At 48.3% G+C, this 17,909-nt stretch overlaps 1 pseudogene; it reads right to left on the bottom strand.

The window, feature by feature from the left end:
- Window positions 1–1,467: 1,467 nt before the first annotated feature.
- On the bottom strand, window positions 1,468–1,642 carry LOC139049352 (U2 spliceosomal RNA; annotated as a pseudogene).
- Between the last annotated feature and the right edge of the window lie 16,267 nt (window positions 1,643–17,909).

Below are 17,909 nucleotides of genomic sequence, written 5' to 3'. Positions count from 1 at the left end.
GATATCTGTTCTTGGTGAAAAGTTGTGTATTTGTAAACTTCGTGCTTCACCTTTTTTCAAGCTTTCTAATGTCAGGCAATCTTCGGGGAAATATTCAGGCCTTAAATTAGAATTATGCTTCGAAGAGTCAATAGAATTAAACTTTCTATCTCAAATGCAACAAGTTTCATTAGAATTGGCCCACGGGTTATTTCAGGAAAGCATTTCTGCGTTTTACTGTGTATATGACTAGGCAACAGCGGAGTTGGGGCCGAGCTAAAGCTTCTTAATAATTAAGTACCATTTGTGTGCACAAGTAGTAAAAACAGCGCAAGATTGTAAAAGAAAAAGCGAAGCTGGAAACTTCTAAACACGATTTATAATAATGCAGGTGATCAATTTGCATGAAATTTGGCCAGAATGCAGACCAATGTTCCCAGAAGAAGTGTAAACCTTCAAAATCCTGCTGCATATGCGGCATACCCTCAGAACTGGGTAGAGGGCGCGCATTGAGACACCGAACTCAGGACCGTAGCGAGCTTCCTACTCCAGCCGGGATTTCTTTGCGACGCTGCAATGACGATATTTAGCGCCAGCTGTTTGTGTTCCAAGTATTCTTTTGATTCTTCTCTAGTTTCTCAAAGCGATCTGCTACCGAGTTGGAAGGACGCCCAGCTCTTGTAGATCTAACCTTCTCGAAGACTTTGTGGCCCTTGCTGTGCCACAGTATGGCTATGGAAGTGGCCATGTCCACAGCAGTGCGGGAAGCAAATCTTGTTCTGAGGCACAGCAACCAAATTTTGCTGTTGAGACACTCAGCCGCACATTGAGGTTTACCCTGATTACAAAATATGTTCGCTTGTCAGCCTCGCATGTGTAGGAAGCACGTAGTCTTCGCCTGATCACTGGTGAAGAGTGTAGAATGAGCGGGCGGTTACAGAGCCAGGACTTTTGCTCACTTTTTGTTACACCAGGAGTGCTCACTATTTGAACAAAACTTGTGGTTGCAAGTCTCATCCATCGAGCACAAATGGAAAAATGCAGTCCCTGCATCCACCACTCCTAGATTAGGGCAATTTCTCGCAGACTTCGGGTTGGAAAAACGCCTTGAAACGCTTTGAGTTGTTTACGCATGAAAACAGAATTTTGAAACGTAATCTTGCAATCAATACCTTAAAAAAAACCTTTTTAAGCGAAATGTGCAATTTCGGCTCTCATCCTATCCTAAATTACAATAAAGAACGACCACAGCCGATGTGTATATATGTACGGTTTCGCAAAACTTTCACTTGCCAAAGTGCTGTCCGTGAAGTTCACCAGAACATTTTAACAAAAAATAAATTATTCGTTTTAAGTCTACGCTCGCGGGTGTGCGCTCTGCAGTTCTCCCCTATGTTGACTTGAACTCGGAACCAATGCGTTGTTCCCTGTTTTACAGGTAAGCTGCTTATGGCTAAGGTTCCGTACATTTTTTATCTGCGCGAGAAAGAACCGTGGGCAGAATCCGAAGGCAGAGAAGATACCGGGCCGACCCGCGGCGAAGGTGACGAAGGCTTCAAGCACTCCGCCGACTTGCAAAAATAAGTTTAGTATATTCGGTACAACCCGTATCAGATATTAAGCTGATAAGAACAGATACTACACTTTGACCCGCGTCGGCCATGTCTACGTTCACACCGCCCTCTATTTGTCGGCGTTCCAAGCGCTTGCGTATCTACTTTCTTTTCCGTCCGCTCTCCCGTGGTGGCGGTTCCATTGAAACGTCATGCGTGCCCAGTTGTCTCTCGAGGCGGCGGTCCTGTCGTCCACGCGAATGTGTATAAAAATCACGGTGAATGCGTTCATACTTTTGCTCAAAATTCTGTGTCAACATTGTGTCGTGTGCTAACAGCTTCGCTGGTCATCCACCTTCACAGAGTGGAATGATCCATGATTTTTTTAAGTGTCGTTATACGATTTTCTAACCGCATTTATTGGTGCCAGCGCCACAAGTGTACACATTAGAAACCGCGCCAAGCAATGGTCAAATGCATGTGGTACTGCCGCTGATTTGTGTCACATGTATGTGAAGCAAAGACCGACACTCAATTGGCGATATGAAGCACTTTAAGCACTTTAAGAGAAAGCTTTGGGTCGAGTACAACTCCAACTCTGCTTATTGAAATAGACGTAAAACCAGGAAATCCTCTCATGAGCTAGGCTACCGACGGACCGATCTGAACGAAATTAGTTGCATTTGAGAGAGAAGATAAATTTTAGCAACTCTAGGAAGTAGAATTGCGATGCGAGACCTCATAGCTTTACGAAAATTAACGAAAATTATTAAGTCTAAAAAAAATTGAAGCCCGATGTTTGCCGATCTGTAAGTCGGTCACAAAAACAGACATAGCGGTTCTGTGAATTGCATCCTTTAAAAGAATCTAAAGCGGACCGGCGTATTATAGGAATATCTATTTTACTTGAAATGGTTGCAGTGTCTAAGAGGGTTTCACCAAAGTCCCACTCACAAATTACTGGTATACTTGAGAGCCGCATATAGTATACGCCAATACCTTAGATGTAATAATAGTAGTTTACAGACTTGTGTCACACCTTTCCGTTGCAGAGTTGGAGTTGTAAACTTGATGCTTGAGTACTTTTTCACAATTTGGAATTTTCCAGCGTTTTTATAATAGATGGCATAAATTGAAAATAAATTTCTCACGCTGACTTCATTTTACCTTCCCTTTTCAATACATCAAACCTAACCAAATTCGGTGCAATAGTTGCCGAGAAAATTGTTTCCTCCGTTCCGATGTATTTAGATAGAAGCTCCCTAGGTAAAGCTTCCTCTTAAAGCGCTGACCTCCAAAGACCAGCAGTCGCAGCTTTAGCTTGGGGTCAACTTCGATGCTGCCTTTTAACATACATACAACACACCACAATGCTATTATGATGCAACAGCTGGAGTGATTTGAATGCGATTTGTTGCATTCTAGAGATAGATTCATTTCTAGGGACTGTCGGAAGCAGAATTGTGATTTAGAATCTGCAGTTTTTTTTACAAAAATTGCCGAAAATCAGTAAGTAAAATATAGGATAAAAAAGCTGCACGAAGTTTACAAATCCATAACTCTTCAACAAATAAAGATATAGAAGTTCTCTAAACTACATCCTTTCGAGCATCAAAAGCAGTCAGGTTTTATGTGGGAAGTTACAGCTTACGTGAACTTGTTACATTGTTTACAGACGTTTTGCAGGATTCCTTTGTACATTATAATGGTATACTTCAAAGGGGCATATAATACATTACTTTTTCTGATTTAGTTGAGTAATTAAGTTAAAAAACTGTGATAACGCTTTTCATTCCTGAGGTATAGAGTTGTAAACTTCATAGCGCCACTTTTTGAGATTTTGCAACTTGAATAAAAAATTACCGACGATTACGTTACTTCCTAATGCGAAATTTGAGCGCAGCAAATAAGCTGTTTCACCTTTTCGAGAGATTGAGGCAAAGAAATCGAGCAACACATGTATGCGCTATCACAGAATTTTTTTTTTATTTTTCACACGTATTCCTTTAACAAAGACTGCACTAACAGTTCTTGACAGTCATGAAGGAAGCTTTGTGGTCGGAGAAATAGACTGATATATGTTCGACTTGGTACACCAATGCTTGATTCTCAAAGACGAGATCTATACAAGTGCCTCGCGAGGTTGTCACAGCCGTGGGACGCGTTACGAGCGAGAGGAACGGGATGTTCTCCCGCATAAGTGTTAGGAAATTGCTGTTTGTCTTTATGTCAACATTAAAGTCCCCCACTACTAACATCGGTGTGGATCGATGGACGGTTAATGCGAGTTGCAGGAAGTGCACGACGTCTTTCGTGAGTGCGGTAGCGGACTCACGAAAGCGGTATCAGTCGGTCGCTGCTAGCGCTGGGGGGATGAAAGGGGGGCGGAGCTGGTTACGAGGCCGACGACAACGCCGACGACGACGCGAAACCCAGGAACGGACGCCAAAGAGCCATTTGTGTAGCCAGCCCTCCTCCACAGTCTCTCCTCCTCCCTTCCATCATCCTCCCTCGCCCGGAGAGCCGACAGCGCGCATGCGCGGCGGCGGCGGAGCAGATTCGTCGGCGAGCTGGTTACGAGGCCGACGACGACGAACGCCGACGACGGCGCCGACGACGACGCGAAACCCAGGAACGGACGCCAAAGAGCTGCGCTCTAAAAAAGAAAGACCTAAATAAAAAGAAAATGCTCTCTACAGTCACGAGATTTCCGCCTTTTCTATTGTGGCGACGAGCGACCACGTAGACCGGTAAAGTCGGGCTCTTGCAGGAGAGGAAGAACAAACACTCGATCGCTTAGCGTAGCATTCTTTTTAATAATCCTTCGGAACCTAGCTCGTGCCGGAGCGTGCCAGCCGCTCGTGCCCTCGTGTAGACGCGAGCGTCTACGTCAACTCTCGCGCGACGCCGATGCTGCTGCCGCTACAGAGGGCTCCCCCCCCCCCCCCCTAGAGAGGAGGAAAGTTCGACGAACGATGGAAAGTTCACGTGACGCGGCGTGTCTTGGCGTTAGTCTCGGGTGTCACGTGCACTGGCGGCGGCGAAGGATGCAGCAGGGTCGCGTCGCATACTGGTGGAGCTGATGGCGCGGGTGCTTCTATGTAGGCGGGTTTGAGACGTTCCAGGGCAATTGTGTCTGATCGGCCGTTGACATTGACAACAAACGTCGTCGGATGACGCTCTAGAACACAATATGGCCCGGAGTAGTGTGGTTGCAAAGGCTTCCGTACGGCGCAGTTACGCACGAAAACGTGGGTAGCAGAGCTGCGTGCGGGAGAAACGTACGGGGACCTTGCTTCTTGTGAACGTGTAGGCACGGGGCGTATCTGGCTGAAGAAAGCTTGCAGTTCGGCAACGTAGTCGGCAGGTGATGGCATAGGCGTTTTGGGGGTGGCGACAAAGAAATCGCACGGAAGGCGTAGGTGAGTGCCGTAAACTAGCTCAGCACAGGAGCAACCTAGGTCGCTCTTGAGTGCGGCTCTGATGCCAAGTAAGACGAGAGGCTAATGCAGGACCCACTTCTCCAGCGATTCATGTGCCATAAGGGAGGCCTTGAGATGCCGGTGAAAACGTTCAACTAGTCCGTTGGACTGCGGGTGGTAAGCAGTTGTGCGAAAACGTGTCGTTCCGAGTAGCTTTAGTAGCTCGTTGAAGAGTGCTGAGTCAAACTGTCGACGGCGATCTGTGATGATTGTGGATGGGCAGCCGAACCTTGCGATCCACGTAGACACGAAAACTGCTGCAACAGTGGGCGCTGAGATGTCAGATATAGGTGTAATTTCTGACCACCGTGTGTAACGGTCGATGCATGTCAATATGTAGCAGTATCCTTTCGAAGGTGGGAGAGGGCCGACGAGATCCAGGTGTACGGTGTCAAACCGAGCATCCGGTGGAAGAAAGGACTTGGTAGGCGGAATGGGGTGACGCTGGATCTTCGAACGTTGACACGACAAACAGCAGCGAACCCAATCGCGAACTTGCGCGTTTAGCCGAGGCCAAAAGAAACGACTGGAAAGAAGCTTCTGTGTCGCGCGTATGCCAGGGTGCGACAGGTTATGCACGGTTTCGAATAGACGTCTGCGAAGGGATGCCGGAATGTATGGTCTGGGTGTGTCGTTAGAAGTGTCGCAGACGATGGACGTACCATCTGGGGTCACAACGACGTCTTCCAATTTCAGGGACGTTGACGAATTCCGGAGTGTACGAAGTTCAGTGTCGTCACGCTGTTGACTGGCGAGTAAGTCGGCCTCGATGATGAAAGGTTCCGATGTCAACGTGGAAACGACATTGACACGACTGAGGACGTCGGCTGGGACGTTGTCGGTGACCTTGATGTGGCGGAACGTTGTCGTAAATTCGGAGATGTAGGAAAGGTGTCGAATCTCGCGGGGCGAGTAACAGGCCGCCGAGCGATTCGTTGCGTGCACAAGGGGCTTGTGGTCAGTCAAGACAGTGAACGCACGACCTTCGAGGAAATGGCGAAAATGCTTGATAGCCAGGTAAACAGCAAGTAATTCACGGCCGAACACGCTGTAGCGGGACTGCGCAGGCTACAGCTTCTTGGAGAAAAAAGCGAGTGGATGCCACGCATTGTCGATGAATTGCTGCGATGAATGGCACCAACGGCGGTGTTTGAAGCGTCAGTCATGATGGCAGTGGGTGCGTCTGGCTTTGGGTGTCTAAGCAGCGTGGCGTCGGCGAGGGCAGACTTGACTCTTGTGAAAGCGTCGGTGGCCTCTTCACTCCACTGAAGCACTTGTTTGCGTTTGTTTACCAGGAGAGCGTCTAGTGGAGCCATAAGTCGTGCGCACTCGGGAATGAATCGGCGGTAGAAATGGACGAATCCGAGAAATTGGCGAAGCTTGGTGAGTGTGGTCGGTCGGGGAAGGTTTTCGATGACGCGAACCTTGGACGGCAGAGGTCGAATGCCGTTGGCGTCGACGATATGACTGACCGAGGAACTCGAGTTCGGGTTGACCGAATTCACTCTTGGCGGTGTTGATGACAGTTCCTTTACTGGCAAGGCGTGAAAACAACAACCGCAAGTGGTGAAGATGTTCTTCTGCCTAAGAGCTTGCGACGAGAAGGTTGTCAATGTATGCAAAAACAAAAGGCAAACCTCGGGTGACGGAATCCATGAAACGCTGAAAGGATTGGTCCGCGTTCCGTAAACCGAAAGGCATGCGGAGAAATTCGAAAACACCGAAGGGTGTGGTGATGGCAGTCTTGGGAATGTCTTCTTCAGCGACCGGTAGTTGATGGTAGGCGCGAACGAGATCGATCTTAGAAAAGATCGTCGCACCGTGCAACGCTACCGTGAAGTCCTGAATGTTCGGTAGAGGGTAGCGATCAGGAACTGTGACGTTATTTAGCGCCCGGTAATCGCCGCATGGGCGCCAGTCTCCCGTCTTCTTAGGCACCATGTGAAGTGGTGATGCCCAGTTACTGGAGGAAGGGCGGATGATGCCAAGTTGCAGCATGTGTTCGAACTCCGCGCGAGCTATCTTGAGTTTGTCCGGGGACAAACGCCGGGGTCGGAAATAGACCGGTGGGCCGCAGGTGACGATGTGATGGCACACGTCATGTTGTACCGGTTGCGTCCAGTCCGGCAGGCGCGTCAAAGTGGGAAACTCGCGTAGGAGCGCGGCGAAAGGTTCGTCCAATATGGAATAGGCGCTATGGGCGATGTGCCTGATGATGGGACGCCGGGAACGGATAGTTGGTTTACGGAGTCGATGAGATGGCGTCGTTGGATGTCCACAAGGAGTCTGAATTTATGCAAGAAGTCTGCTCCAATGACTGCATGACGGACGTCTGCAACCAGGAAAATCCAGCGGAAGGCTCGTCGAAGGCCAAGGTTTAGCATGACGGAGCGTGACGAGAAAACTAGAATCCTGGTGCCGTTGACGGCTTGCAAAAACGACACAGGTGTCGCTTTTCGGTCGGAGTGCTGGGCGGGGAGAATGCTGACGTCAGCACCTGTGTCGACTAAGAATCGTTGTCCCGTAACTCTGTCCGTCACGTAGAAAAGGCGACTTGTGTGTTGGGCCGGACCACTCGTCGCCGTTAGAGGTCGGCCGGCCTGTTTCCCTGCCAAGCGCAGGGACGCCGACAGTGACGAGCGTCGTTTCCAAAACGGCGGTGGTAGTAGCAAACGCCAGGCGGTGTAGTTGAGGCTTCATTGCGGGTGTCCGTGCGTCTTGATCTGCTGGAACTACGGCTGCGTGGGCGACGAGACGCGCGGCGATGTTCCGCTCCACAGATGATGCGTTCCAGGCGCTCACACAAGGAGTCGAGCGGAGCTTGCACTGCGGAAGAGCAGGGAAGAGTTTGCAGAGCGGTTGTATTGTCACCCAGAGACGGTGCCGTGGCTGCGATGGTTGGGGTGGCTACTTCCATGACTTTGTCGGCGAAAGCGGCAGGTCCGGTAAGGTCCATGGTCGAGGCTGTCGCCAGGACCATCTGCACGTTAACCGGGAGTCGTTGCAAAAACAGTTCGCGCAACAGCGTGTCGTCGATGGATCTCGCGTTGTTTCCGAGCAGCTGGCTCATTCGGCGAAGAAGTTGACTAGGGCGTCGGTCGCCGAGTTCTTCAGCGGACAGAAGCTGCTGGATGCGAGAACGCTGTGAAGCTTCTGTGCGCTGCAGCAGTGCTGCCTTGAGATCCTCATAGGCGGCGGCAGACAATGGGGAGTTCAACAAACCTGCTACCTCGTCAATAGCGGCGGGCGAGAGTGCTGCGACGGCGTAATGAAACTTCGAGGCTTGAGAGCGGATACCAGCGACTTGAAATTGCGCTTCGGCCTGAAGAAACCACGCCGAAGGATGCTGGTCCCAGTACTGTGGGAGGCGGACAGCGATGGCGGAACAGGAGGGCTCACCGCGTTCCTCGGAAGGGTTCTGGCCTTGAGCTCTCATAGCGTCGGTCTGGTCCATGGTCGTCTCTACCACAGGAGCGTATGGCAGTATTACGTCCGGAGTCACCAAACTGGGGCGACGAGCGACCACGTAGACCGGTAAAGTCGGGCTCTTGCAGGAGAGGAAGAACAAACACTGGAACAAACACTGGAAGTGCATTCTTTTTAATCATCCTTCGGAACCTAGCCCGTGCCGGAGCGTGCCAGCCGCTCGTGCCCTCGTGTAGACGCGAGCGTCTACGTCAACTCTCGCGCGACGCCGATGCTGCTGCCGCTACACTATTAAATGCAACATACCTCGTCAAATTCAATGCAGTGGTCGCCGAGAAAAATAATTTCTTCGTCAACAACAACTTAGGTAGGAGCCCCCACGCTAAATCTTCCTGCGAAATATTATGACAGCATGACCACTAATTGCAGAGAGCGTATTCGTGGCTGATAATGTCGGATGCCTTAGACATGATGACGGGTAAATAAATGGCACATTGCGAATGAACAAATTTCGCTTTTCTTTTAAACTCTCCTACAAGGCGAATGCACTTACGCGCCAAATGAACAAACGCTGTGAAAGCGCTGAAAACAATGCGGCGATTGCGAGCGCCCGCTGGGACAGTCTCGGTGCAAGGAAATGGACTCGGTTGGTGCACCCTCGGAGTGTCAACAATAGCAGAGAGAAAAATGCTTTCTTGTTATCGTAGCCAAATGAGGAGGGTTACGTACGAGTCACTGCGAAAGAAAGTTGCACTAAGTTGTATAGGAATGTAGCGTCGCTGGCGACAACGACGAGGATTAACGGCTCAGGTCCGTTTAGTGTTTCCATTGTCACCACGCTAACAGAGAGGCTTGTCTGTAGGTAATGTCAGTGGGCTCCGGCGGAGGCAAAAAGTCGAGCACGACACGCCAGAGAAGAGAAAACGTGCTACGCGAGACTTATTCCTGCCGAAAAGGGTGCATTTGCATTACAAGCGCGCAACCTCGATCCTCCTTTCTATTACTCCCTAATCAGTGTAGCGGGCTGTATGAGCAAATATTGTAACAGGCTGCAGCAACAAAGGGTTGCGCTTTCTGAGAGAACATGCGCTGTCTCGATAAAACCATGCAGTGCTTCGAATGCTATACTGTTGGCGCTAGGTAATTAAAGAACCGAGCGGCCGTTGCACCGCGCTTGCCTGCGTAGCATAGATGTGCGGCGATTCGTCTGCTCTTGACGACAGCGAGAAGAGGCGCACGATTGCTTTGACGAGCGTCGTGAAGGACGCGTGCTTCGAATAGCGAACATTGTCCGTTCATTTTGTCGTGCCAGCTGACACTTTCTGTTGCTTATAACGTCTATAGTCGGTTATTATTTAATAATTTAGTGTAAGCTCCGCCTACAGCACCGCACTGCACCCCCGGTATTTGCGCATCCGCGTTGCGAAATAAATGAAGAGAAATTGAGAGATTTGCACCTTCGCTGCAATGCCATGGAAATGAGCGAACGCAATTGGCCGACGTGCCCACACGAGTTCTCATCGAGTTGAACAAAGGTATATGCTACCATCATCGCATGCGGTGTCAGGTGGTCACCCCATATAGCAGATAGAACGCGAGAGCGTTTGTCGGGAAGCATATCACCGCGTGACATATACTGAACAAGTGCACACTGCTTTTCCTGTTATCCAGGTTCTGTTCGAATTTTGAGTGCTTTTCTTCTTTATTTCCCTTTGTTTGTGGGTTAGCGTTGGTTGCATGAAAAAACGACGCAGTATACTATTTCGATCTGCAAGCCAGCGCACATGCATTTCGTTCTTATGTTTTTCTTTATTTACACCGTCCGGCATTTGACATTTCATTCATTCATTCATTCATTCATTCATTCATTCATTCATTCATTCATTCATTCATTCATTCATTCATTCATTCATTCAATACTGCCAAACTAGGGGGTCCAGGCCCAAGGGGATTAAAATGATTGCAGGAACACACATGTAATAACAATAACGCATAAAAACATACATTAAGTTTCTACATCAAGCGGTATGAGTGCAATCCATCACACTACGAATACTTTGACATTTTCTCTGAGCCTAACTTTGTCTGAAACTGTCGGCACAAGTCATAGAAAGTGAGCATCGCTTTCGATTGGATTGTACTTACCCCCTCAACACAACTCATATAGGCTCCCCAGAGCTTGGGGGACATAATACAGGTTGAAGGGGTCGGGGATGTAGATCCAAAGATCGTACAAAGAGAAAAAAAAGGAGGAGTGCGGGAAGATATTCGGCGGGACACCAGCTGCACGTGCGGAGGATACTGGGCCCCTCGTTGTGTGCCGACCGGGGCAGGCAAATCCGCGCTGATGGTTTCGGTACGAGATCACGGGTTCTCGCGCAGGGAGGGTGTCGCAATGGCCGGGAATCCGGTAGGGAAGAAAAAAGGCGGCTTCCCGACGGGGAATCCCCGTGGGGGATTTATCTCCGGCTTGCCGCTGATCGACGCGGAGAAGCTGTGCGGCCTGACGCCCGTCGCCTCCCTCTTGCAGGCACTCTCGCCCGTTCACCGCATCTCTATCTCTGATATATATATATATATATATTGTCACGGGGAGAGAAAATATATGTATTTACAATATATATACAGTAACAAGATTGTAGCTCAGTAGTCAGGGTAACACCGTCTACCGATCATCGAGACATTTCAACCTTCTCTTCATCTCCCAACGTCATTTTGCCCACAGCGGCACAAACTCGTACGTGACATTAACCCCCCCTCCCTCTCCGAGCAGAAGCATCGTCTCGATGCTTCCTAGGGGTGCCGAATCAGTGTGCAAGTTATAGGGCTTTCGTCGTGAAACGTGCACGATATCAGTTCTTGGTGGGGTAGAAGACGTCGAAGTGACAGGTGATATCTTATGTGTGGCTGTTGACTTGGCGAAAAACTCGGTATGGCCCGACGTATCGCGGCAGCAGTTTTTCGCAAAGGCTGACGCGACGGGAGGGTAACCAAAGCAGAACGAGTGACCCAGGACTGAAATGAACGTCCCAACGACGACTGTCATAACGGTGCTTTTGGATAGCCTGAGACGCCAGAAGACGGTCACGAGCAATACGAAGTGCTGTGACCGCGCGAACAATGGCGTCGTGAGCATAGAACGTGGTAGTGGTGGCATCGGAAGGGAGCAGCGAGTCAAGAGACAGGAGTGGGTCACGTGCATATAGTAGATAGAACGGAGAATAACCAGTAATATCGTGACGCGACGAATTGTATGCAAACGACACGAAGGGTAAGGTGCAGTCCAATCCCAGCGATCATCAGACACGTACATGGAGAGGCATGTCCATGAGTGTACGGTTGAGACTCTCGGTGAGCCCGTTTGTCTGTGGGTGGTAAGCTGTCGTGAACTTGTGGGACGTGGAGCAAGAGCGAAGGTCGTCGACAACCTTAGAAAGAAAACAGCGACCTCTATCAGTGAGTAGTGTAGCGTTCTCCAGGGTAGCATACCTCACCGCTGCCGACCAGTTATTGTGACGCCTGTTTCTCGTAGCTCGACCGGCGTTGGGTAGCGTGGCGTTGTCGGCGGGCTGCATGCGTCCGGTAGACCATGGCGATCAGGCAGGGACAAGACGATTTCTAGTGCGAAATTTGCACTTTTTATTCAATGGTTGGTGAAGGATAACATGAAGAGAATGAAGTGTAGAAGTACATCGCGGAGCCCCTTTAAATAGGCTCTCTAAAATCGTGGGCGGGATTTTGCTCACGTCAACGTCACGTGACAGGCACTGAGTCTGGTTTGTGGATGGGCGTCTCCCACTTTCAGTGAGCCGGTACTTGCCCGCCTCCGCAGGTACCAAGCTTCTAGGTCTGGGTTTTGAGGCTTTTTTTATCCTTTCTATTGGGCGACGTTGGTTCGCGGAAATGGCGTCTGGTCTATTCTCCCAGTTGACATGGTAAGCCCTCGTCTTGGCTTTGCAGCTTCTCTCACTTTCAGTGAGCCTGTGGGTTCGGAGGTGACGTTGGTTCGCGGAAGTTCTCCTGTAGAGCTTGACAGTTCGTGGAAAGGGCGTCTTATTGTGGATAGGTGGCTGACCCATTGTCCCCATTGACGTCTTCGCGAGCGTGTCTCCGCTGGCGGTAGCCCGGGAGTTGTCTGTTTCGCGGAAAGGGTGCACACACGCAAAGGGGCCTGTGAACACTGCGGGGCATGCGCCACACTGGCATCCACTCGAGATAACCATAGCGAATTAGGAATTCACCCTTCGTTTTGATGAGGCATGGTGAATGAATGAATGTTTGATATTTAATGGCGCAAGGGCCAAGTATGGCCAAAGAGTGCCATGTCCGTGGTGATGAGTTCGCAGCGTAGTTATGAGTCTTGTGAAGTTGGTGTGACATGGCTGTAAAGGGGCCTGAAAAATAAGTGCATAAGATCTGTATAATAAGATTATGGCGATGACTTTTGACTTGTAGTATGAACATTAAGATGCATTTCAAAAGAAGGATGCGATGTGTAAAATATATCAGGGTATAAGATTAGCCAGAGCACTACTGCTTCCTGAGGGCCCTTGAAACACAAGGGCATGGATGCACGTGCTATGCAAAACAATTATCGCAGCGGCATCCTCTGGAACGAGGATGCTCGACGAATTTAATGGGCTCATAATAGGTAGGACAACGTCATTTAAGAAATTGAGGACTGTCTTGGTGTTAAAAAGTGGTTGCTCAACAAGAAACATATCCGGGTGAAGAGGGTTGTAATAACGGTATGCAAGAGGAAAATGTTTCTTTCTCGCCGCTTCGGCTTCCCGACACTCCAGGAGCACGTGGAGTACGGTCAGCCTCTCACCACATCTACCACAGGTTGGAGGTTCACTTCCAGTAAGTATAAAGTGATGGGTCTCAAATGTGTGTCCTATTCTGAGACGACAGAATAGGACATCTGTTCGCCGTGATTTTGTTGCCGAGGGCGAGGAACCTAACTGTGGCTTTATCACATGCAGTTTGTTATTTATTTCTGCGTCCCACATGCGTTGCCAGTGGTTTCGCAGTTTCTTTCGTATGAAAGGTTTCAGATCAGTGAGAGGCACCGAAGCAGTAGCATTAACAGCAGGGGATACAATTCACTTGGCCATCTGGTTTGCCAGAACTTTACCTTCGGTTCCCCTATGGCCAGGTACTCAGCATATAATGTATGTTGGTTAGATAGATAAGCTTTGCACAGGTCGGAATAGGCCTCAATAAGTACGGGATTTTTATGTTTGCAGAGTGACATTAAGGCCTTCACCACACTTAGGGAGTCTGTATGTATAACGGCTTTTTAGAGTTTTGATTTCCTTGTATGCAATACAGCCGACGATAATGTGTAGGCCTCTGCCGTAAAGATACTTGTTTCAGAATGTAGTGCATCGGATTCCGAGAAGGATGGACCGACGGCTGCATAGGACACTCCGACATGTGACTTGGAAGCGTCTGTGTAGAACTCTGTGCACGAGTGCTTGTGCTGAAGTTCTAGGAAATGCATTCGGATTTCGACCTCTTGAGCATGCTTTGTAACTTTTAGAAAGGATACGTCACATCCTATCACTTGCCAGTTCCAAGGAGGTAATAGCTTTGTTAGGTGCATTAAGCGATGCCCGAGGTGTGGGACATGCATTTCATCGCTAAGCTCCTTCACGCGCAGCGAGAAAGGCTGTCTTACAGAGAAGCGATTGCGGAAGAGTGTAGCACACGTCAAATCGGTAATGGTATTAAAACATGGATGTTCAAGATTAGAGTGTACTTTAAGGAAATATGTAAAGCTGATGTATGATCTCTGCAGGTGGAGCGACCACTCATTCGATTCGGCATGTAAGCTTTCAATCGGGCTTGTTCGGAAAGCGCCAATGGCTAAGCGGATACCTAGATGGTGGACAGGATTAACCATCTATAGCGCGCTCGGGGTGGCAGAGTTATATGCTACGGCACCACAATCCAGTCGTGACCGAGTTATGCTCTTGTAGAGATTCATTAAACACTTCCTGTCACTACCCCATGTAGTCTGGGATAGAAGTTTCATTAAGTTCATTGTTTTTATACATATTTCTTTAATATATTTTATGTGTGGAATGAAAGTGAGTCTATAGTCAAGTATAATACCCATGAATTCGTGCTCTTTGTTGACAGGTATTTGCTGTCCACACAGTTCCAAGCACGGATCCGGGACCAGGCCTCTCTTTCTTGTAAAAAGAACACAAGGACTTTTGTTAGGATTGATTTTAAATCCATTTTTCTCTGCCTACTTTGACACTTTGTTCGAGCCATGCTGTACACGTCTCTCGCACACTGCGAGGTTACAGGATTTGAAACCTATTTGAATGTCGTCCACGTAGACGGGATAAAAGATGGCAGGTGGTAATGAAGCACGGAGCGTATTCATCTTTACGATAAAGAGCGTGCATCTGAGCACGCCTCCTTGGGGTACACCAGTTTCGTGTGTAAAAGGACGTGACAGTACGTTGCCGACTTTTACCCGGAAGGTACGATTGGACAGATAGCTTTCTATTAGGTTGAACATATTACCATCCTACAGCCCGAATAGTGTTGAAAAGTGCGAGTAGTGTAACTTGCTTGTCATTTTGTAAGTTTTTGATCATTTCATACACGATTCTGTCAGATCCCGGTGCAGAGCTCTTGCATGCGCTCAAGGCAACTCTATTGTCGGCAATACTGAAAGGACGGTTGTAAGGTTCATTCTGTCGACATTTTATTATGAGTGGCTTACATTCTTCTATTTGTTTATGTTTTAGAAAGGATTGTGAATAATGTGTTGAACTTGACACGCTCTCAAAGTGCTCCCCAAGTGAGTCTGCCTGATCTTGCAGTGTATCGCCCTGTGTGTTTACCAAAGGCAGTGAATATGTTTGTCGCCCTCTTAGCCTATTAACCCTGTTTCATACTTTGGCCTCATCTGTATACGAGTTGATACTCGATAAAAACTTCTGCCAACTCTCTCTTCTGGCCTGTCGGCGGGTTCTCCTGCCTTGGGACTTTACTTTCTTGAAGTTAATAAGATTCTCTGCAGTGGGAGAAGCGCGTAGCAACCCCCACGCTTTGTTCTGTTTCCTACGAGCGATTCTACATTCGTCGTTACACCACGGGACACGCCGTTTGCATGCCATACTACTTACTTCAGATATGCATTTAGATGCGGCATCTATTATGAAGGCTGTAAAATACTCCACAGCAGCATCAATTCCTAACGAAGACATATCAGCCCATGAGATACTAGTAAGAGTTCGGAATTTCTCCCAATCGGCTGTATCAACCTTCCACCTAGGAGCCTGTGGTGGATATTCGTTTTCTTTAGATGCTCTTAGTAGTATGGGGAAGTAGTCGCTCCCATAAGGATTGTTGGTACTACCCATTGAAGTTCAGGCACTATAGACGAGGAAACTATGCTGAGATCAATTGAAGAAAAGGCTCTCTTTGCAAGACAGTAATATGTGGGTTCTTTCTTATTCAGCAGGCACGCACCAGTAGAAAAAAGGAATTGTTCAACAAGACAACCTCGCACATCTATACGAGAGTCGCCCCACAGGTAGCGTGTGCATTGAAATCGCCAAGAACAACATAAGGTTCTGGCAATTCATCTACAAAGAACTGAAATTCAAGTTTGTTTAATTGACAATGCAGGGCAGGGGCGTAGCCAGGGGGAGGGGTCTTATGGGGCTTCAGCCCCTCCCCTCCACCTCCCCCCCCCCGAAATTTTTTCGTGGTGTCCATGCACTGCCGACCAAAGCAACCGCCGGGTCAGAAATCATTCTGGATTATGTCTATAATGTCCTTTTCACGATCTAAAAGACATTTCACCTCGAACATTGCGAACTCGGGCTGCATTTCGCGGCAACACCCATGCACCGGGAGTCGCATAACGCCAAGCAGCCCCATCTAAGCACAAAGTTTCATGTGCGTTTTGATGGCGAGCAGGCTCGCCGCGGCATCTCGCCGACGCCGCGGAATCTATGGAGCGCATGGATGTCAATTATGAAACTTTATGGGTATAAATCTCATAAACCCTTGATGTTAGTTAGTTAGTTTGGGTTTAGTGGCACAAAGGCAACTAAGGCCATGCTGCGCCAGTCACAAGACAGAATAAAAAGGACCGTTAGGGCAGGTAAACCTGCATTACATTATAGCTGGTGTAAATAGCCAGTTTTTTCTAAAAAGTCGAAGAGGTTAGGAAATGGCACTAAGGGGTCATCTGCTAGTAATAGGGTAGGGTGTAATGGGATGTGCAATTTATACAGGCTGTGTAAAAACCTCCGTGTCAGTGTATCGATGTGTGGACATGTTATTAAGATGTGCATGACTGTAAGAGCTTCATTACATTTTTCGCAAGTTGGCGGGTTTTCTTTTCGGTGAAGGAAATTGTGCGTCAGATGTGTGTGTCCAATTCGAAGTCGACACAAGATCACCTCGTAGAATCGTTGCTGGTGACTGCATGATTTCCACTCTCCAATGACAGGTTTAATTAGATGAAGCTTGTTGCTTAAACAAGTGTCCCAATCGCGTTGCCATTTTGACGTCAAGGCCTTCCGAATCGCATTGACACTGTCTTTATATGGAAGTGCTGTATTTTGAATGTTTTTGTACGCTGTCATTGATGCGCATCTATCCGCCGCTTCGTTACCCAATATACCAACATGGCTTGGTACCCAGCATAACTTAATTGATCTGCCATATTTGTTTGACGTTAATGCATTCAAAATATCGCCTAACAAGGGTTCACTTTGGGATTTCATGTGTAGAGCCTTCAGTACGCTTAATGAATCTGTGTATATGACAGTGTTTTCAAGTTTGTCAGCAATGATCTTTTGAACTGCCGTCCATATCGCGTACACTTCGGCTGTGTAGACAGAGGCATGCTGAGGTAATCGAATACATGTTTCCCAATTTTCTGTTACAGCCCCTACACCCACGTGTTTTTCCGTTTTGGAGCCATCAGTATAAAATTCTATGTAGTTTATGTACTTGTCTTGAAGAGATCGGAATTCTTGTATAATGTGTTGATGTGGTGTGTCTCTTTTCTTTAGATGTGTTAGTGTCCAATCACATAACGCTGTGAAATCACACCACGGGGGTAAACGTTATGGCTTTCTGGCAACCTGGAGGACTTCCCGAGGGATGTCATAATCCCGACAGTATTCCTCGTATCGCAAGATAAGCGGCCTAATCATGTTTGGTTTATTTGTGTAATGTAAGCGTGAGCTGCACTTTGTGGCGATGTTATAGCATATGTGTTGTGGTGAGGATCGGATTCTGAGTATGTAGGAAAAAGTTAGTAGCGCTCTGCGATGCTGTAAAGGAGGTTCATTGCATTCAACATGTAAGCTCTCTATAGGTGATGTTCTGTAAGCACCGCATGCTAGTCGTAGTCCTAAGTTGTGGACTGGATCAAGTCGTCGGACGTAAGATAGTCTGGCTGAACCATATGTAATGCTACCAT

The sequence above is a fragment of the Dermacentor albipictus genome, chromosome 8, assembly GCF_038994185.2.
Source record: "Dermacentor albipictus isolate Rhodes 1998 colony chromosome 8, USDA_Dalb.pri_finalv2, whole genome shotgun sequence".
Lineage (NCBI taxonomy): Eukaryota > Metazoa > Arthropoda > Arachnida > Ixodida > Ixodidae > Dermacentor > Dermacentor albipictus.
This window is presented reverse-complemented; position numbering and strand designations above follow the sequence as displayed.